Source organism: Mus caroli, unplaced genomic scaffold, assembly GCF_900094665.2.
Source record: "Mus caroli unplaced genomic scaffold, CAROLI_EIJ_v1.1 scaffold_16685_1, whole genome shotgun sequence".
Classification (NCBI taxonomy): Eukaryota; Metazoa; Chordata; class Mammalia; order Rodentia; family Muridae; genus Mus; species Mus caroli.
The window spans coordinates 1-9,474 of record NW_018388458.1 but is presented as its reverse complement, the minus strand read 5'-3'; the positions used below and the strand labels follow the sequence as shown (position 1 = coordinate 9,474).

Here is a 9,474-nt window from a genome sequence, read left to right as displayed (position 1 = left end):
TTCTTGGTTTTCTCTACACTGCTGAGACTAGATAAGGGATCCTTCTTGGTTTGATATCCAGCAACACACACAAGCCACCACTGCAGCGCTGGCTTCCAGAGTACAGGTTCCCAGAGCACCTGAAGAACCAGAGAACAAGGTCTGCCATCTAGAGCCAATCAAGATATTCTCACCTGGAATTTAGACTGTTCCTTCTTCAGACTACACACATAGCATGAGGCTATGGAGGATGTCAGAGGCCCAGGTGTTGGGGGAAGAGTGTTGTTATAACTCTGACATTAGTTAAAACATGAAACACCAGTATGCCTATCAGAGCTCATACAGGCCCATGGAGAGGTAGATGCAATTATAATTTAGATTCTTGTGCTATCAGGGCATAGAGTCAATTTGAGTCACAGTCGTTGAAACATCATTCAGCAATGACCCTGAATCTTGATATCATTTGATGGGAAGCATGGAATTGTTCAGACATTTTCCCAATGTCTATATGTGCATATATATATATATATATGGTTTGTTGGAGCTTTGCTCCATGTACCGCATATATGTATGCATGTATGTATGCACATATGAATGTATATATAAATGTATGTATGAATGTATGTAAGTATATATGTATGTTTGTATTATGCAATATCTAAAGTTGTTGGAGCTAGTTGAAACTTGCTTCATTTACCAAGTGCCCTAAGCACTCGTTTTACCTTCCCTCAGAAGGGCCATTTTTCCCTCAATGCTGCTTATGAGATCCTGTGGAAATAAATGCTCAGTGTGTCACACACCCATGCATGCTCCCCATAAGAGTTTATCCCCGAAGCCTGTGCCCCTGTGGTTTATAATTATTCTCGTGTTATTTGTGCTTCTGTTAGATCTGGAGACACTTTCAACGATCAGGTATGACATTTGTTTTACAATCTTAGGAATGCCAATAGTTTAGAAAAAATAGACAATTCTTATGTTTCTACATACAAGGCTTTTAAAAAAACAGTGTTTGGATTTCAATATCTCACACTCCATTGGCATTCCCTATAATCACTAAGGACAGGCTATTGTAGAGAGAACGCATCAAACTTTAAACACTCAAATATTTAAGTTACAAAATAAAGATTGCAAATATTCATCTCCTTATCATATTTTAAACGATGCTTTATATATTATTTTAATCATAAAATATTACAGAATAAAACATAAGTCTTTTCTTTCAAAAACACTTGTTTTAAATAAAATTTATTCCTCAACTTCTAATAAAATAATAAAATGTACTAACCAGACAACGGGAAGGATCTGATGTCAGATGATTTATTCCAGGAGAAGCTTTGCTTGTGTCCGCACAGGACTCTGATTCACCTTTGTAGATAGCAGACTGTTTGATTGTGTCAGGACTTCCCCCCACTGACTAAGAGGCAGAAACCTTTGCCTCTAACATTTCCTCCCCATCCATTTCAGCCATCATATATGGGTGGATGTGTACTCTAAAAATTCAAAGTAGAAATTTTTGTTTTTTTTATATAGAATTTAGACTTATGATTCTTTTTAAAAATTTTTCATAGGATTACTTTTTAAGATAAGTAACAATATAGTTGATTCTTTCCTTGTAAGTACACATTGCAACATGCTAGTAAGAAAAACTGGCTGAGAAAATTATCATGTCTATGTATACTCTGTTAATCTATAAGAAGTTACTTAAATACAAATGAATATGGGCTCTAGGGCATAATTTGTTTTTCACCCCTAATATGTAGAATATTTGATCAAGTGAGGGTATTAGGAAAATGTTTTTTTTTTCTACACATAGGCACTGTAATTGTTTACTATGTGAAAAAAAGGAATGTAACCATATTGTAATTTTTATAGGGGTTGAAAGATTTTACTGGGCTATATAAGATGTAGGAAAAAAATAAACTTGTTGGAGCTTTGCTACATGCAACAAATGTGTATATGTGTATATGTATGTCTATATGTATATATGTGTATATGTGAAATTTGTTGTAGCTTTGCTCGATCCAACAAATGTATATGTGCATGTATGTATGTAATGAGTGAAGTTGTTGGAGCTTGTTGAGGCTTGCTTCATCCACCAAGTGTGTGTGTGTGTGTGTGTGTGTGTGTGTGTGTGTGTGATTCTTTCCCACCTTTTTCTTGCTGGCTCCAGAAAGTTTCACTGGACTCCAATGGAGGAGTTAGGGAAATGACTGAAGCAGCTGAAGGGGTTTGCAACCCCATATAAAGAACAACAATATCAACCAGAGCTCCCAGGGTCTAAACCAGCAACCACAGAGTAGACATGGAGGGCCCCATGGTTTCAGCTGCATATGTAGCAGAGGATGGCATTATCTGGCATCAATGAGAGGAGAAGCCATTGGTCTTGTGAAGGCTTGACGTCCCAGTGTAGGGGAAGGAATGCCAGAGCAGTGAGGTGGGAGTGGTGAAGTAGGATGCAGGAACACACTCATAGAAGCAGGAGGAGGGAGAATAGGATAGGGGATGTGTGGAGGAGAAACCAGAAAAGGAAATAACAATTGAAATGTAAATAAATAAAGCATCCAATAAAAATTCATGCTGGGAAAACTGAAAATCTGCATGCAGAAGAATGAAAAGAGAGTTCTGTGAGGTTAAAGGTGGGGTCCCTCTTCCACTCAGGGCTCGGGCCTCTGGGTGAGGTGGGTTGCAGGAAGTTTTGACTGTGCTTTCCCTTGTGGCACTGGGTGGGCATCTATCTCTAGCTATGGAAAGCTGTGGAACACCACTCCAGGGGTGGGAGAATGCAGTCTGAGGTCCCCAGGGACTGTGGGAGCCCGCTCGGGGGTCCCAGGGTCTGAAAGGAGACTGGGACCATCAGTTTCTCAGACTCTTGGGCACCCAGATACAGCTGGGAGCCATGGAAGAACTGAGAATGGAGTGGGGGCCTGCGGCCTGGACCTAGCCTGGAGCTGAAGGAAAAAAAAAAGAGGGGAGCTCTGTCTGGGTCCCTCGGGGAGGAAAGTCCTTGGTTTGCTTGGCAAGTGGCTTGGCTTGGTGGAGGCTATAGCTGGGAGTGCTGAGAAGCCTTCTGGGAGAGATTAGTAGCTGGCTCTCTAGATGAAGGTCTGTTCCATTGCTCCTTATTGCGATCACAATGAAAAGAGACAGTCCATGGTTTTAAGGCTAAAATTGTCATGGTGGAGAGTGGTGGTGAGAAAACTGTACCCCACTTTCTCAGGGCAGGCCTGAGGTTTGTAGGAAGGAATGGCTGGGAAGGAGAGTTTAATTGGCTAAGCCCTTTAGGCCTTTAGGTACCTCATGAAAATGGAGATCTGTCTTGAGGCTATGTGATCCGTGGTCACATCCTCTACCTGTGGAGGGGCTTTGGGCGTTGCTCTTACATGACTGATGGCCACAGAAATACGGAGAGCTACTTCCTCATGTCAGGGTCCTGGTGTGCAGGAGCATGGCAAAATGCCTACTCTTCCCTGCAGGGAAACCTGTGGGGTCACCAGGGTTTCAAACCTACCTCAACCAGAAACTAGGCTGTCTTTCACAGCCCCACAGAGTCCTATCATTTTGCATAGAAACTAACTGCAAATGGATCAGAGACCTAAACTTGGAACCTAAAACACTGAAACAGCTAGGAAAAAATAGATGGTATAGGTGTAGGAAAGGACCTTCTGAACAGGCGTCCATGTGTCCAAGATTAAAGAACAACAACTGACAAACAGAGCTTCATAAAACTAGAAAGATTCTGCATAGCTAAGAAAACACTCAACCAGGTGACTAGGAAGCCCATAGAATGGGCAAGAACATTGCCAACTATACATCTGACAGAAAATTCACATACAGAATATATAAAGAACACAGAAACAAACAAACAAAATCAAATGATCTATTTTAAAAAATGAGCCTGGGACCTAATATGATCCTATGAGACTAATCAAGTTCTCAAAAGAACAAGAGCAATATATATATATATGGCTAAAGAAATATCTCAAAAATGTAAATCAAAGCAACTTTAAGATTCATTTTACTTTACGCAGGATTGTTTGGCTATTCTGAGTTTTTTGGTTTTTCATATGAAAATGAGAATTTCTCTTTTGAGGTCTATAAAAAATACTGTTGGAATTTGATGGGGATTGCATTAAATCTGTAGATTGCTTTTGGCAAGATGGCCATTTTCAGTATGCTAATCCTACATATACATGAACATGGGAGATCTTTCCATCTTCTGATGTCTTCCTCAATTTCTTTCTTTGAAACTTGATGTTCTTGTCATACAGATCTTTCACTTGGTTGGTTAGAGATACACAAAGATATTTTATATTACTTTTGGCTATCATAAAGGATGTTGTTTCTTTAAATTATTTCTCTGCCTCTTTATCATTTGTATAAAGGAGGGATACTAATCTCTTTAACTTTGTATCCAGACACTTTGCTGAAGATGATTATCAGATATAGGAGTTCTCCAGTAGAATTTTGGGGACACCTATGTATGCTATCATATCATCCACAAATATCAATACTTTGACTTCTTACTTTCCAATTTGTATCTCTTTGATCTTCTTTATTTGTCTTATTGCTCCAGCTAGAACTTCAAGTACTATATGGGCAACCTTCTTCTCCAAAATATCTTTCATAATTTTGCAGAGGTTTTCAAATTTTCTCTTTTTCTCTTCCTGTTTCTTCTTTTCCTCTTCATCTTCTGGAAGTTCCAGTCCTTCTTTGGTAACAGACACCAAGGTCTTACCCTCAAATTCCTTCAGCGGTTGCACACAATACTCATCAATGGGCTCAATCATATAGATTACTTCTAAGCCATGCTTTCAGAGGCGTTACACAAAGGCTGAGTTAGCAACCTGGTCCTTGGTCTCACCTGTGATAAAATAGATGTGCTTCTGGTTTTCCTTCATTCTGGTGCAATAGTCCTTCAGAGAAACCATCTCATCCCCAGTAGCATATGTGTAATACCGCAACAGCTCTGAAAGCTTCTTCCGATTCTGAGAGTCTTCGTGAATTCCAAGCTTTATATTTTTTGAGAACTGCTCATAAAACTTTTTGTAGTTCTCTTTATCTTCTGCTAGTTAAGAAAATAGTTCTAAGCATTTCTTGACCAAATTCTTTCTGATAACTTTCAGAATTTTGCTTTGTTGCAGCATTTCATGGGAAATATTTAGAGGGAGATCCTCAGAATCCACTACCCCTCTAATGAAATTCAGATAATCCAGGATTAACTCCTCGAAGTTGTCCATGATAAAATCTCTGCGAACATACAACTTGATGTTGTTCTTTTTCTTTCTGTTTTCAAACAGATCAAAAGGAGCATGTCTTGGGACAAAAAGAAGGGCCTGGAATTCTAATTGTCCTGCAACAGAAAAATGCTTTACTGCCAAATGTTCTTTGGGTGGGTAGGGGAGTGTGAGGGGGGAGGGTCTGGGGGACTTTTGGGATAGCATTTGAAATGTAAATGAAGAAAATAACTAATTAAAAAAAAATAAATAAAAATGGGCAACCTTGTCTTGTCCCTGATTTTAGTGGAGTTGCTTTAAGCTTCTCTCCATTTAGTTTGATGTTGGCTGTTGGTTTGCTGTGCTTTGATTATCTTTAGGTATGTGAATTGTTTCCCTGATCTCTTTAATACTGTTAACAGGAAAGGGTGTTAGAATTTTTTTTCAAAGGACTCTTGAACTATAAACTTTCAGGGCAATCACCATCCTTGACCTCAAGCTTTACTACAGAGCAATACTGATTTTAAAAAAAAAATGTATTGGTACTGGTTTACATCTGTGCCCCAGAGTTAACCCTATGCCAAAGCTCTCCAAACTCAAATCCCACTTGGAGAGAGCTGGTTGTCCAGGAGTGCTGACACACTTAACATCACAGTAGAGACCACCACTATGTCTCCAATGCCTGGCCCAAATGAGACCCACCTGGAGCCCCTAGGACACAGGAACTGTGAAGCAGCCTGGGACAGGATTCTTCTGGTCTTCATCTGGCCCCAGAGCTAATTTTGTACCACAGCTCTCCATACCCAAATCCTGCCTGGAGACAGCTGGTCTCCTAGGAGTGTTGACACATCAAAGATCACAGGTTTACAGGCTCATGGGAAGGACAAGCTACAGTCAGAGACAGCAAGACCAACTAACACTAGAGATGACCAGATGGAATGAGGCAAGTGCAAGAACATAAGCAACAGAAACCAAGGCTACTTGGCATCACCAGAACCCAGTCCTTACATCACAGTAAGTCCTGGATACCCCAAGACAGAGAAAAGTAAAACTCTCATTTCAAATCACATCTTATAGGATGAAAGAGGAGTTTAAGAAGGACATAAGTAACTCCCTTAAAGAAATACAGGAGAACACAGGTTAACAGGTAGAAGCATTTAAAGAGGAAACATATAAATTCCTTAAATAATTATAGGAAAACACAGCCAGACAGGTGAAGGAATTGAAAAAAACCATCCAGGATCTAAAGATGGAAATAGAAACAATAAAGAAATCACAAAGACAACGTTGGAGATAGAAAGACTAGGAAAGAGATCAGGAGTCATAGATGCAACAGAATACAAGAGATAGAAGAGAGAATCTCAGGTGCAGAAGATACCATAGAAAACATTGACACTAGAGGCAAAGGAAATGCAAAATGCAAAAAGCTCCTCACCCAAAACATCCAGGGAATCCAGGACACAATGAGAAGACCAAACCTAAGGATAATAGGTATAGAAGAGAGTGAAGATTTCCAACTTAAAGGGCCAGTAAATATCTTCAGCAAAATTATAGAATAAATCTTCCCNAATCTAAAGAAAGAGATGCCCATAAACATACAAGAAGCAAACATAACCCCAAATAGATTGGAGCAGAAAAGAAATTTCTCCCATCACATAATAATCGAAACACCAAATGCACAAAACAAAGAATACTTAAAGCTGTAAAAGAAAAAGGTCAAGTAACATAAAAAAAAAAGCAGATCAATTAGAATTATACCAGACTTCTCAACAGAGACTCTAAAAACCAGAAGATTCTGGGCAGATATCATACAGACCCCAAGAAAACATGAATGCCAACCCAGGGTACTGTACCCAGCAAAACTCTCAATTACCATAGATGGAGAAATCAAGATTTTCCATGATAAAACTAAATTTAAACTATTTTTCTACAAATCTAGCTCTACAAAGGATAATAGATAAAAAAAAAAAAACTATAGCACAAGGAGGGAAACTATACCCAATAAAAAGCAAGAAATTAATCTTTGTTAAACAAACCCAAGAGAAGATAGCCATACAAATATAATTCCACCTCTAACATCAAAAATAACAGGAAGCAATGAACACTCATCCTTAATATCTCATAACATCAATAGGCTCAGTTCCCTAATACAAAGACATAGACTAACAGACTGAATATATAAACAGGACCCAGCATTTTGCTGCATACAAGAAACATATCTCAGTGACAAAGAAAGTCACTACCTCAGACTAAAAGCTGGAAAGAAAATTTCCAAGTAAATGGTCCTAAGGAACAAGCTGGAATAGCCATTCTAATATAATCTAATTATAATATAATATAATATAATTCTACTTAAATCGACTTTCAACCAAAAGTTATCAAAAGAGATGTGGAAGGACACTTCATACTCATCAAAGGAAAAATCTACCAAGATGAACTCTCAATTCTGAACATCTATGCTCCAAATGCAAAGGCACACACATTCATAAAAGAAACTTTACTAAAGCTCAAAGCACACATTGCACCTCACACAATACTAGTGGGAGACTTCAACACTCCACTCTCACCAATGAAGAGATCATGGAAACAGAAACTAAACAGAGACACAATGAAACTAACAAGTTACGAAACAAATGAATTTAACAGATATCTATAGAACATTTCATCCTAAAACAAAAGAATATACGTTCTCATCACCTCAAGGTACCGTCTCCAAAACTGATTATATAAAAGACCACAAAAGAAGCCTCAACAAATACAAGAAGATTAAAATAATTCCATGCATCTTATCAGATCACCACAGACTATGACTGGTCTTCAACAACAACAAAAACAACAGAAATCCCACATAAACATGGGAAGCTGAACAACTCTCTTATCAATGATAACTTGGTCAGGGAAGGAATAAAAGAAATTTAGAATTTAATGAAAATGAAAGCACAACATACCCAAACTTATGTGAACAATGGAAGCAGTGCTAAGAGGAAAACACATACCTTTGTGTTCCTCCAAAAAGAAACTGGAGAGAATATACAGAGACAGCTTAAGAGCACATCTGAAAACTCTAGAACAAAAAGATGAAAATACACTCAAGAAGAGTAGATGGCAGGAAATAAACTCAAGGCTGAAATCAACAAAGTAGAAACAAAGAGAACTAAACAAAGAATCAACAAAACCAAGAGCTGGTTCTTTGAGAAAATTAACAAGATAGATAAGCCCTTAGCCAGACTAACCAGAGGGCACAGGCACAATATCCAAATTAACAAAATCAGAAATGAAAATGGAGATATAACAACAGAAACTGAAGAAATTAAAAAATTATCATATCCTACTACAAAAGCCTATACTCAACAAAACTGGAAAATCTGGATGAAATGTATAATTTTCTAGAGAGATACCAGGTACCAAAATTAAATCAGGATCAGATAAACCATCTAAACAGTCCCATAACTCCTAAAGAAATGGGAGCAGTCATTAAAAGCCTCCCAGTTAAAGAAGCCCAGGACAAAATGGTTTCATAGCAGAATTCTATCAAACCTACAAAGAAGACCTAACACCAATCCTCTTCAAACATTCCACAAAATAGAGACAGAAGGAACACTACCTAATCTGTTCTATGAAGCCACAGTTACACTTATACTTAAACCACACAAGGATCCAACAAAGAAAGAGAACTTCAGAACACTTTTCCTTATAAATTTGATGCAAAAATACTCAATAAAATTCTTGTATACCAAATCCAAGAACACATCAAAACAATCATTCACCACAATCAATTAGGCTTCTTCTCAGGGATGTGGGGACGGTTCAAGATAAAGAAATCAATCAATGTAATCCACTATATAAAAAATCTCAAAGAAAAAAAAAACACATCATCATTTCATTAGATGCTGAGAAAACATTTGACAAAATCCAACACCCCTTCATGTTAAAAGTCTTGGAAAAATCAGGAATTCAAGGCCCATTCATTTTTTTGTTTGTTTATTTGTTTGTTTAATAATTTTTATTACATATTTTCCTCATTTACATTTCCAATGCTATCACAAAAGTCCCCCATACACTCCACCCGCCACTCCCCTACCCACCCACTCCCACTTTTTGGCCCTGAGGTTCCCCTGTACTGGGGCATATAAAGTTTGCAAGTCCAATGGGCCTCTCTTTCCAGTGATGGCTGACTAGGCCATCTTTTAATACATATGCAGCTAGAGTCAAAAGCTCTGGGGTACAAGTTAGTTCATAATGTTGCTCCACCTGTAGGGTTGCAGATCCCTTTAGCTCCTTG

At 38.2% G+C, this 9,474-nt stretch overlaps 1 protein-coding gene and 1 pseudogene across 1 annotated transcript in view; both read right to left on the bottom strand.

Moving 5' to 3' along the window:
* LOC110287624 (membrane-spanning 4-domains subfamily A member 4D-like) overlaps positions 1–1,344 on the bottom strand; it is a 16,227-nt gene extending 14,883 nt beyond the window's left edge. The window contains exon 1 of the mRNA XM_021154189.2: positions 1,265–1,344. The gene's annotated coding sequence lies outside the window, so the exon portion shown is untranslated. The remainder of the gene's footprint in view (positions 1–1,264) is intronic.
* Positions 1,345–2,716: 1,372 nt separating this feature from the next.
* Positions 2,717–5,362, bottom strand: LOC110287622 (annotated as a pseudogene).
* Positions 5,363–9,474: the final 4,112 nt, after the last annotated feature.